Here is an 11,830-nt window from a genome sequence, read left to right as displayed (position 1 = left end):
TGCAAATGCGTATGACGCAAATTGTACATGTGCACAGTGACAATAAAGGCATTCTATTCTATTCTATTCTATTCTTCCTGTAAGGCTGATCTGAGATGCATGTGATATAAGTGAAGTCCAGGGTGTAGCCTTAGCCCAAAAGTAGCCAGACTCTTGCAGCTCTCTGTCCCCACAAAGGATCAAACTGGTGAAAAATATGGATGGCTGGATAGAAACTTGACTTTCTAGGTTAAACATCCTCAGCAGGTCACATTTTTCTTGTGTTGTTGCACTGTAAACGTGGTAACTCCAGTATGAAAGTATGAAGAGTTTGTTTGAATTTATGAACCCATTTTTCATTATGTGTTACTGTCCAACAGTGAAAGTTTTCACATATTTGACAAGAATGTGTCTTTGAGTCAAAGCTTTTAAAATGAAGGGCCAGAACTTGAGTGAAGAGATGAATGCATGAATCTTCCATTCAGATAGTAGTTCATTTGGCTATAGCTCATAGAATCAATGTTATTTTAGGTATAATGCTAATTTGTGAAAACTGACATGAAAAACACCTGTTCATTTCTCCAGTGTGAAGAGACTTTTATTTCTGCAACACAGTTATTTACAAGATTTTTACTTTCATGACTGACACAATCTGAAACCACTATGCCGTGCAAAGCGCCGCTCCGCTCTCGCCCCGCTGGTTCTTCACCTCTCTTTCACCCCTCACGAGGGAGCTGCGGGGGGAATGCATGCCCACTGACGTCTGGACCCGGCACCCGAGCTCTGCGTTCGGGCAGCAGTGCCAGTGGACCGAGTGAACCTCTCTGAGCAGAGAAGCCGGATGTGTTTGAGGGGAGGGTGCTTTGTTACATGTGCGTTTTGTTGTTTTGTTATGTTTGAGCCAAACCGCCGCTCTGGGTTAGCGGCTGCGGTCCTGGGGCAGTGTGTGAGCTTTCCAGAGCAGAAATGCCGCTCAGTCCTTAGAAACTGTTCAAAATATCACATGGAATTGTGTTTCCAGTTGTGCCCCGACAAAATAAAGGCCGATGTCATTCCCACATATTTACGTGCAGCCAAGCTGCAGATTGCAGCATGCAGCATGGTCCTGGATTTTGTGTCCATCAAAAGGCTAATGTTGTTAAACACGTGTTGGTAGCCTCTCCTAACACTGGGTTCTAGTACCAGCTCCGTTCTTCCACAAAAAAGCACTGACCACTCGGATTAAATATAAGGTGATGAGCAAACAGGCGCTTCATAATGTTCAGAACATTCATAAAAGCCCGTTTGGAAGATCGCCTCGTATATTACCGAGCTGCTGCATAAATATATGTGACAGCAAAGGTTTGTTTAGAACGGGACACATCTCCCTTCCGGGTTTTGGACACTACTGTGCATGCCCAAATGATTTATTCCGACCCAAAGTGTGACCCATGTGAACGTTTCTTCTAATCGGAAAAAGGTTTTCTGTGCCCATGTGCACGGGTGAATTGTAACCCGACCATTGATCCGATCAAGATATTTTGCCCATGTAACCGCGGCTAGTGTGTGTATGTGTGTGGGTGTGTGCTTGTGTGTGTGTGATTGTGAGGATGTGCAGACTTCCGTCTTGCTGGTCCTTGGCATGAAGAGTCCATCAGCGTCTTCATCACTGCAGCTTCTGCTTTCCATCACCGGATGTAGAAAAGAGAACTCCTTTTAGAACAGAGCAGGAATTTTATCTGTTCAATGAGTTCACATCAGGGTTCCTGGAAGTTTCTTCAAGTTCAATTGAAGACTTTGAGAACTTTTTAAAAAATTCAGACCAATGTCTCAGCCTGTTTCCCAGGACCTTTGACAAAGAAAATGAAATCCTTCAATGTCCCATCAGGCAATTCTTCAACAAACAAAACCACAGCACTTGTGAAAGAGTCACAAAATCCATATAGTTGGTCAACAGCATGTTTGTAGTCCAGCCAGGGGTCAGACCTGGGTACCACCTCCATGTTGTATGATGTCATCACGATCAGCTCATCACTGTCATTATTTCTTCATGTCAGGTGTGTTTGAGAGATTCTTGAGTGTTATTTTTTAAATGACTTTTTATCTATTCCTGACAAGAGCTTTAATATGCAGAACTTCCAGGCTCGGCCATCACATTTTCAGACTTTAGAAGGCTTTTTCAGGTATAATGTCCACATACCTATATGTAATGTTTTTCAGACGTTTCAGGATCCCACAGGAACCCTGCTACACACTCACATCCACACATAACACAACCATGCTGAAAGTCTGCACTGCATGACTTTGGAGTGACCTGGTTCAGGAGTGCACACCTCACTGCTGTCCCCGTGTCACTGACACACGACTGTCCACAGGTGAAGGCCTGGGCTGAGGTCCGTGTGCTATTGGGTATAGGAGGGATCCATGTTCATTGTTAGATGGACAGATCTGAAGAAAAAGAATGGATAGAAATGACATCCATGTCCCACCACAATATTTCTGAGATGACAACAACAATTTCTATAAAAAATACAAAAGTGTTGAACAAGTACATCAGTAAATGAGATATTTAGCAAGTGTGAATTAAATGTTAGTAATATTTGGAAACAATGAATCTAAACTGTAAATGACAAAAAAGAGCAGTTTCAACATGAAATTGGTTTCTGCTTTTAAAAATTCTGCAACATGAGATATTTTGTTACATACTCTATGTTAATAAAGGGAGCCGGTTTAGCTCGTGCTGGTTTGCAGCACCTTCCGTCCGTGAAACCAGGGTTCGACTTCGGGCTGCTCCCTGTTCCCCTCTCTACCTCTGTGCCGGTTCCAAGCCCGGTTGCTTTGAGAGGGTTGCGTCAGGAAGGGCATCCAGCGTAAAACATTGCCAAGTTTACCATGTGACTCGTTCGCTGTGGCGACCCCTGATGGGAAAAAGCCAAAAGAGAAACAACAACACTCTATGTTAATATAGAAATTAGATTTGTTTATTAATCCCACAAATGAGAAATTTCCTTTTCACAGTAGCATGGAGTTTGGTACAAGTATGTACAGACAGTAATGACGAGTTAGACAGACACACATTTGAAAGAATATATACAAAAGTAAGAGTGTACTGATAAATAAACAGGGAAAGAGATGTGCAGGTATATAGAGGTCATCTGTATATACAGTTTTGTACAGTGAATAAAAAACAAAAACTATAAAAACTATTTACTTAGGCTGGCATTGAACAGCCTGATAGCAGCTGGGATGAAGGACCTGCGGTAGCGTTCCTTCTTGCATCGTGGGTGCAGCAGTCTGCCACTGCTGAGGTCTGAAACAGTCTGGTACAGCGGGTGAGAGGGGTTGTCCATGATTGATGTCAGCTTGGCTAACATCCTCCTCTCACCCACCTTCTCGATGGAGTCCAGGGAGCAGTCCAGGACAGAGCCGGCCCGTCTGATCAGCTTGTTCAGTCTCTTCCTTTCTCTCTTCCTTTCTCCCACTGCCCCAGCAGACCACTGCATAAAGGATGGATGAAGACACCGCAGAGTCATAAAAAGTTCTTAGCAGTGTCCTGCACACCCCAAAGGACCTCAGTCGTCTGAGCAGGTGGAGACGACTTTGGCCCTTCTTGTACAGGGCATTTGTGTTGTGTGTCCAGTCCAGTTTATTGTTTAGGTGAACACCCAGGTATTTATAGTCCTGCACGACCTCGATGTCCAAGCCCTGGATGTTCACCGGTGCAGTCAGATGTGGTTTCCTGCTGAAGTCGATCATCACCTCCTTTGTCTTGCTGGCGTTGATGTGCAGGTGGTTCAGGGCACACCAGTCCACAAAGTTGGTGATCAAGGTACTCCAGATCGTTTCCCTGAGATATCCGCCCGACAATGGCTGTATCATCAGAGAAGTTCTGGAGGTGGCAGCTGTCAGTGTTGTGTGTGAAGTCTGATGTATACAGGGTGAAGAGGTAAGGAGAGAGCACAGTACCCTGTGGTACCCCAGTGCTGCAGACTACCACATCAGACACACAGTCATGAAGCCTCACATACTGCGACCTGTTGGAGAGGTAGTCGATGGTCCATGCAGCCAGGCTACTGTTGACTCCAGCTCCCTCCAGCTTCCCCCTGAGCAGTGATGGTTTGATGGTGTTGAAAGCACTGGAGAAGTCAAAGAACATGACTCTCACAGTGCTGCCAGTATCGTCTAGGTGGGAAAAGCATCTGTTCAGCAGGTAGATGACAGCGTCTTCCACACCTATTCCTGGACGATAGGCGAACTGCAGCGGGTCCATGTTGTCGTTCACCAGATGATGGAGGTGGTCCAGGATGATCCTCTCCATGGTCTTCATCAGATGAGAAGTTAGGACTACTGGCCTGAAGTGGTTCGGCCCACAGGGATGTGCAGTCTTTGGAACTGGGACCACGCAGGATGTTTTCCACAGGGTCGGAACTCTCTCCAGACTGATGCTCATGTTGAAGATGTGCAGAAAAATCCCACAGAGTTGATCTGCACAGTCCTTGAGGAGTCTGGAGCTGATGCCATCTGGGCCAGTAGCCTTCCTTGGTTTGATCCTCCTCAGCTCCCTCCTCACCTGGTTCGTGGTTATGGAGAAGTTGGAGGGGTGATGTGAAGGGAGCCCTGTTATGTTGGGTGGGGGTTGGGGTGAATGGATCCCCCCAGCAGATTGTGGTGGAAGGAGGTGTGTTTCTGGTGACAGTTCAGCGGTGTTCTCGGGGGTGGGGGTGTCGTGGGGGGTTGAGGATAGGGGGTGGTTAATGGGTGCCGTTTGGTCAGGGCTGTGGGGGGTGGGGGAGGAAGCAGGAGCACAGTCAAATCTATTGAAGAACAGGTTAAGTTCATTGGCCCATTCACGGTTTCCCGCTTCCGGGCCCCTTCCGCTGTCCCTCCCGTGTCCAGAGATAGTTTTCAGACCTCTCCAGACCTCTCTGGTGTTGTTATTCTGGAGGCACTCCTCCAGCTTCCTCCTGTAGCTGTCCTTACCCCTCCTTATCTCTCTCTTCAGCTCTTTCTGGGTCCTCCTCAGCTCTTCTTTGTTACCAGTCTTGAAAAGCCTCTTCTTCTCTTTCAGCAGAGTTTTTAATTCTGGGGTCACCCAGGGTTTGTTGTTGGAGAAGCACCGTACCCTCTTCATAGGTACGGTGTTCTCCACGCAGAAATTTATATAGTCTGTGATGCAGGTTGTCAGGCTGTCGATGTCCTCCCCGTGTGGCCTGCATAGCACATCCCAATCTGTGGTGTCGAAACAGTCCCTCAGCGCCGCACTATTAGTTACTATAGTATACTATATACTTACTATAGTTACTATTTATGTTGATATAACAAAGATTAACACATTTTATTTACAAATACATTTACTTTTACTTATATAAAGATTTACATATTTATTTGCTCATAAGTTAAATAGAAATAATGTTTTCTGTCCCACAATTATCATTTGCTTTTTTTACTCTGAGTGTAGTACATTTTCTTGTCCACTAGATGGTGCCAAAGAGCAAACGAAGCTCAGATATTTTAAATATGCTTTTATAATTAGATTAGATTAGATTAGATTTTGTTTATTAATCCCACGAATGGGAAATTTCCTTGTCACAGTAGCATGGAGTTTGGCACAAGTATGTACAGACAGTAATGACAAGTTAGACAGACACACATTTGAAAGAATATATACAAAAGTAAGAGTGTTCTGATAAATAAACAGGGAAATAATGTCTTTGTGAGCACTGTAAATAAAAATATACAATAAACATGCATACATTTTAATCTTCACAAAACTTACCTTGGATTGCACATTTTTTCCAAGAATATTGAACGGAAATAACCGTGTTTGACGTCACGTGATGTTGTGTGTTACACCTAAACATTTCCTACGAGAAACTAACAGAGGTTCCTATTATCATATTGAAAAAATTCAGACACAAGTTTGGCTAAATAAATGTGGGGCTAACGTGGTTTAATGCATGTTTCAGATCAATTTGGCTTCAAGGCGGTTTTTAGGACAACTACTGAACCCAGAATTAGAAAGGATACGGAAAGGAAGTGGAGATTCGGAATGAATTAACCAGCGCAAGCCTTTGGTCACGGCAGACAGTCCCTGTGTCCGAATTACCGCCCTAACCCCTATATAGTGCACTATATAGTGCGGTCGCCATTTTGTAGTGCTGTCCGAATCTATAATTCAAAAATCTTGTGCACTAGAAATTTCCCAGAAGTCTGTACGAAAAACCAGTGTGGATCGATGCTCACCCGATTGGCGAATATTGACCAGAATGCACTGTGTTCGGATCAGAATGCACTGCGTATGAGCCACAATGCATTGCGTTTGAATTATTCGAAAATGGCAGCCGGTTGGGCAAGGAAAACAACCGAAACATTTAAGTATATTTAAAAGTATCTAGTATCTGTTGTAAAATACATTTGTAAATACGTAAGATGATGTGTTTAATATGTTATATTCCTCGATCGACAACCTACATTGTTTTGAAGCTCATCAATTTCGGTAATGCTAAGCTAACGCTAGCGCGAATTAGCGCCGATTCCGAAGGGTAAAAACAAATGCTAGCTATTACATCAAAAAGCAGTGACTTCTAACCGTATTCATAAGTTATTAACAGGTTTTAAATGTGTTTATATATGTAGGGACAGACGAGGATGAGGAAAATTTGATCCATCTGCGGATGGAGAAAGATAGCCTGTTTGTTTTCAGGCAAGCTCGTGCCGGATGGGAGTAAGAGACAATCGATGATCAGATTTGTCTGCATTTGTTAATAAACGGTTAATTGTTGTCATATTGGGGTAAATTTTTTTGTTGAAAGAGCCAGAAGAGAGGGGGAAAGACAAAGAGCAAGAAGGGAGGTACAGTGACAGGAGAGTCTGTTAAGCTTACTTGAGTTGAAAATATTATTCAAAAAATGTAATGTTGCCGTTGTTTTTCCAATTTGTTTAATAAATGCATGAACAAAGATAAATAATTTACATGTTTTATTTAAATCTGAGCCATTTTAAACAATCTCAAAAGGATTTTCATATAAATATCAAATGTACACATTCACAATTTCGTTTTATATGTTAACATTTATTTTTACACATGTTAACAATAATTGTGGTCCTCCAGAGTCATGTGTGGCCCAGTTGGAGCTGAAAGGAAAGCAGAGATTTGTCCTCGCAGACGGACGCTACTTTGCTCGTCCTGCTGGTTCCTGGTGTCATTCCTGCTGTGGCTCCAAGCAGTCTCCTTTGTTGATGCACAGATTGTGCAGAATTGAACTTCAGGCAATGATTTTCATTGCAAAGGTTGGTTTTATTCCCAGTGCCCCCAGAAATATTGCTCTCCTCCTCATCTTTATCATGCCAAATGCTCTCTCCACCACAGAGCGTGTTCTGGAGTGGTGCTGGTTGTAATGGGCCTCAACCCCATTCCTCATGGGTTCCCTGTAGGGTGTCAGCAGCATGATGGGATGTGCAATGCAGGGATACCCACCATCACCCAAAAGGATCCTTCAGGTGGGTAATGTTTTATTTACATAAATTGGGCTTTTACGTAGAACCTGTGAATTATGGATTAATCCTGGAGTCCCAACAAAAATATCTATAAATTTGGCATTAGAGTCACATACAGCATGCATTTGAATGGAATAAAAAAGCTTCCTGTTAAAATAACAAGCTGCATTTTCTTTTAGGGGCTTTATTCTAATGTGGCAGCCATCAATGCTCCCCACGACCTTTTGGAAGGTGGAAGACCAAGCAAGCTGCTAAAAAACCAGAGGTGACTAATGGCAGTTCATTCCCACTGGATGCTGGGTGACCCTGCTCATCAGCTGGAGGATGCGGTCTGCCGTCCTTTGGACAACGTCGCTCACAGTGGACCGTGGCATGTCAAAGGCCTTGGCTACCACACTGTAAGATGTGCCACACGCCAGCCAGAAAAGAAACACCAGGACCTCAGTCTCCTGTGACCCCACCAGAGTGTGAGGAACCCGAAGCTGCTCCACCAGATGCTCGATGGTCCTGCGGGTCAACCGAAAATCCGGTCTTGTGTCGGGCTGACTGTCAGCGTAAAGGGGCCAGGACAGAAACCTTTATGTTTGCACAGCAGGAGAGACGTGGAAGACCCTGTAAAATGGAACATTAATATATTTCATTTTTTGAATGTTTCTATTTATTTTTGATGTCTTACCTTTTAGTTTACGAAGTATTTTTTAATGCTGAAAAATCTCGTGTTTTTTTACTGGGTGAAAAATAAAAGTATTTGAAAAATGAAAGTATTTTTGTTTTAAACAAGTGATATGGATTGACTCTGAATAAAAAATACTAAACTTTGAATTCACAAGTGTTTCATGTAGTTAGACTATACACCTCCATAATCCAATGTTGAAAAAGAATGTTTAAGTCTTACCCAGCAGATTGTGTAACCTTGAGCACAATTAGTGACAAATGCTTAAGTTTAACTAAAAAAAAAACTTTAAGTTTAACTCCTCACTGTGCAGCTCCTTCAGCGTCAGACTGAGACATCCTAAGTGTCTGAAGGAGCGACACCGCAGGTCGTTTCTACCTTCTGCCATCAGACTTTACAACCTTAGCTGCTCCTAGTGAACCAACGTAATCAACGTCGTCGACTCTGTCGTATCTTACCCTGTGCAATAACCGATCATATGATCATCCTGTGCAATATTTTGGAATGTATGTGTGCATATTGTGTATATAGGTGTTTATACTTACTCCATAGACTTTTTCTTTTATATACTGCTCTCTGTTCCTGTACTGCTGCCGCAATAAAGAAATTTCCCCATCGTGGGACTAATAAAGGAATATCTTATCTTATCTTATCTTAACTCACAAGTTGTTCATGTCTGGTCAGGGGCATCCAGAGGAAATCTTCTGAGACGTCTGTTCCTCCTCCTTGCTGTCCTGTGATGCTGCATATCTGCTCGTTTACGGTTTGATCTCACGAAAAACGGTTGAATTATTGCCAGGAACACGGGAAAATTCATATTCAAAGCTATTTTCATTAAGGTAGAAGAGAAAACTGCTGAAAAAAATGCCTCCTCGCAAGAGCCTGTAAATCGTTCAGCGGCTAAAAAATAAATATTGCCATGGACTAATGACTTGAGGGTTTATTTCTGAACAAATACATTAAATCAACACAAATATGTTTGTAATTTTATTATTATAAATTTATTATTTATAAATCAGCCACGTTTTCCATGATCAGAACACAGCAGATTCATAAATAGTCTTTGTAAAAATATTCATATTTATTATGTTTTTACTTTGACAAATAGGTGTCAGTCTCCGAGTTAAATAGAAGTAGTTCGCCCCCAGACCAGGTGGTGGCGGTAATGCGCCACTTTGTTTCCGTGTCAAGCGCCACATGAAAACACCCGAAAGAGAAAAGTAGTGAGCATGGGTGTCCGAATTGCTTTGAAAATTCAGAGAACTATATAGAGAACTATATAGTGCCGCACTATATAGGGTTTTAGTAGTTAGGGGTTAGGGTAGGAATTCGGACACAGCCAGTGTGAGTTTTACAAACTAATTTTGCTATATTTGTCACCTTTAACAGTTTGTAACTGTAAGCTGTAGAGTTACTTTAAATTTATACAAAACTGTGAGTCACCAGAGATGCCGAGGTCAATGGTTTTTAATGACTATTATATTGAAATGCTATTACTTTAGCATTAGCATGTTATCCCGTAAGAAGATCTCCTAGTGGCTGTGTCCGAATTACCGCCCTAACCCCTAACTACTAAAACCCTATATAGTGCGGCACTATATAGCTCTCTATATAGTTCTCTGAATTTTCAAAGCAATTCGGACACCCGTGCTCACTAGTTTTCTCTTTCGGGTGTTTTCAAATGGCGCTCGGCACGAAAACAAAGTGGCGCATTATCGCCACCACCTGGTCTGGAGGGGAACTACTTCTATTTAACGCCGAGAATGACACCCATTTGTCAAAGTAAAAATATAATAAATATAAACATTTTATGAAGACTATTTACGAATCTGCTGTGTTCTGATCATGGAAAATGTGGCTGATTTATAAATAATAAAATTACAAACACATTGATGTAGATTTTATGTATTAGTTGATAAATAAACCCTCAAGTCATTAGTCCATGGCAATATTTATTTTTGTACCAGGGGGAAAATCTTACGTATTTACAAATATATTTTACAACAGATACTTGATACTTTTAAATATACTTAAATTTTTAAGTCCTCTTTCTCGCGCAACCGTCCGCCATCTTCGAATAATTCAAGCGCAGTGTATTGTGGGTCACACGCAATGCATTCTGGTATGAACGCAGTGCATTCTGGGCAATATTCGCCGATCGAGTGAGCATCGATCCACACTGGTTTTTCGTAGAGAATTCTGGGAAATTTCTAGTGCACATGATTTTTGAACTGTAGATTCGGACAGGATGGGAGGAGCTAAGATGGCGGTCCGTGCGGTCAACTTTTTGTGAGCTGCTACGGTCCGGTCCCAAAATATCCCTTTTGACCTCATTTTCAAACTGCTGAACTAGTTTTGCTTTATTTTTTCTGTATTACTCTCAAGTCTTACCACTGTAAAGAGACAAGAACGAAGTGAGAAAAACAACAACAGCAATATTAAGAGCTCCTAGAATGCCACGGGAAAAGCCTGCATCGGAGAAGCCGACTCCCGCATCCAAAAACCCAGAGATGACAACACATGACCACGAATACGCCATGGAAGTATCCTCGCTGTCTACTAAAAGAAAAACCCCGGTTACACCCACTAAACCCTCCGTTCCACCTAACAAGGTAGTCGTTTCTAACAAAAGTGATGCCGAGTTGTCAGCATTAACTGCCGCCATAGAAAAACTGACGGCGAGATTTGACGATTTTGACGGCAGACTTCGGGAAAACTCTGTGATTCTGGCTAATCTGACGAAGATCACTGAGGTAAACGCTGCTGATATAAAGGACTGTAAATCCAAAGTGCACAATTTGGGAAAAGAAGTTTCTGTGCTGAGGAAAGAAAATGATGACTTAAAAGAGAGGGTGGTGGAGCGATATAAACGGCGCTGGAACCTGAAGTTACAAGGTTTGAAAGAAAAAAGCGAGGAAAACACCCGCAAAGAAGTCCTGGGGATCCTGGCAAAGATGGCGCCACAGCTCACATCGGTGTTGGAAATGGTTGTGGATACAGTACATCGGCTGGGGAGGAGAGAAACCGGGAGGCACCGGCAAATCATCATCCAGTTCTCCATGAGGCACTACCGCCACATCTTCTGGAAGGTTTCTAAGGATGCAAAGGTTTGTCAAGAGATGGGAATCTTCTTCAAGCAGGATTTCTGCGAATTTGACCGAGAAGCAAGAGCTGCTGTCTGGCCCAAAATGGAGAAAGCGAGAGCTGCGGGACAGAACGTGTACTATCGGGGCCACATCGGGAACGCTAATGGAGTCCGTTTGTCTCCAGACTAGCTGTGTTTTATTTTATTCTTCTTTATACGTTTGGAGTTAATTATCATAAATGCTTTGTTATTTAAAGCATAAACCTCATTTGCTCCGTTTTTTCCACACCTTAAGTTCACAGAGGAAAGTGAAACTCTGTTGTTGTTATCTTGAAAGTTATACGTTTTAAAGTATTTTTTTCTAAAAGTTTGAGGTCTAGTTTTGCATTACAATGTTGTTTGGGATCTGAATTCCAACCGCTCACTTTCACCTTCAGTAACTAGCTAAGTCTTCTTTCTCTTTCGGCTTTTCCCATCAGGGGTCGCCACAGCGAATCATCCTTTTCCACCTCACTCTATCATGAACATCTTCTACCCTAACGTTAGCCAACTTCATGTCCTCTGTTAAGACATCCATATATCTCCTCTTTGGCCGTCCTCTTGCCCTCCTGCCAGGC

At 42.6% G+C, this 11,830-nt stretch overlaps 1 long non-coding RNA gene across 1 annotated transcript; it reads right to left on the bottom strand.

The window, feature by feature from the left end:
• Nucleotides 1–551: 551 nt before the first annotated feature.
• Nucleotides 552–2,878, bottom strand: LOC144989157 (uncharacterized). Its single transcript, XR_013653306.1, has 2 exons — nucleotides 2,665–2,878; nucleotides 552–2,406 (listed from the first exon to the last, which is right to left on the bottom strand). It is a non-coding gene; the product is annotated as an uncharacterized LOC144989157 (long non-coding RNA).
• Between the last annotated feature and the right edge of the window lie 8,952 nt (nucleotides 2,879–11,830).

Source organism: Oryzias latipes, chromosome 22 (genome assembly GCF_053564925.1).
Source record: "Oryzias latipes strain Hd-rR chromosome 22, Olatipes_Hd-rR_3.1".
Classification (NCBI taxonomy): domain Eukaryota; kingdom Metazoa; phylum Chordata; class Actinopteri; order Beloniformes; family Adrianichthyidae; genus Oryzias; species Oryzias latipes.
Note: the sequence above shows the minus strand (reverse complement) of the source record. Positions and strands in the feature narration are given on the sequence as shown.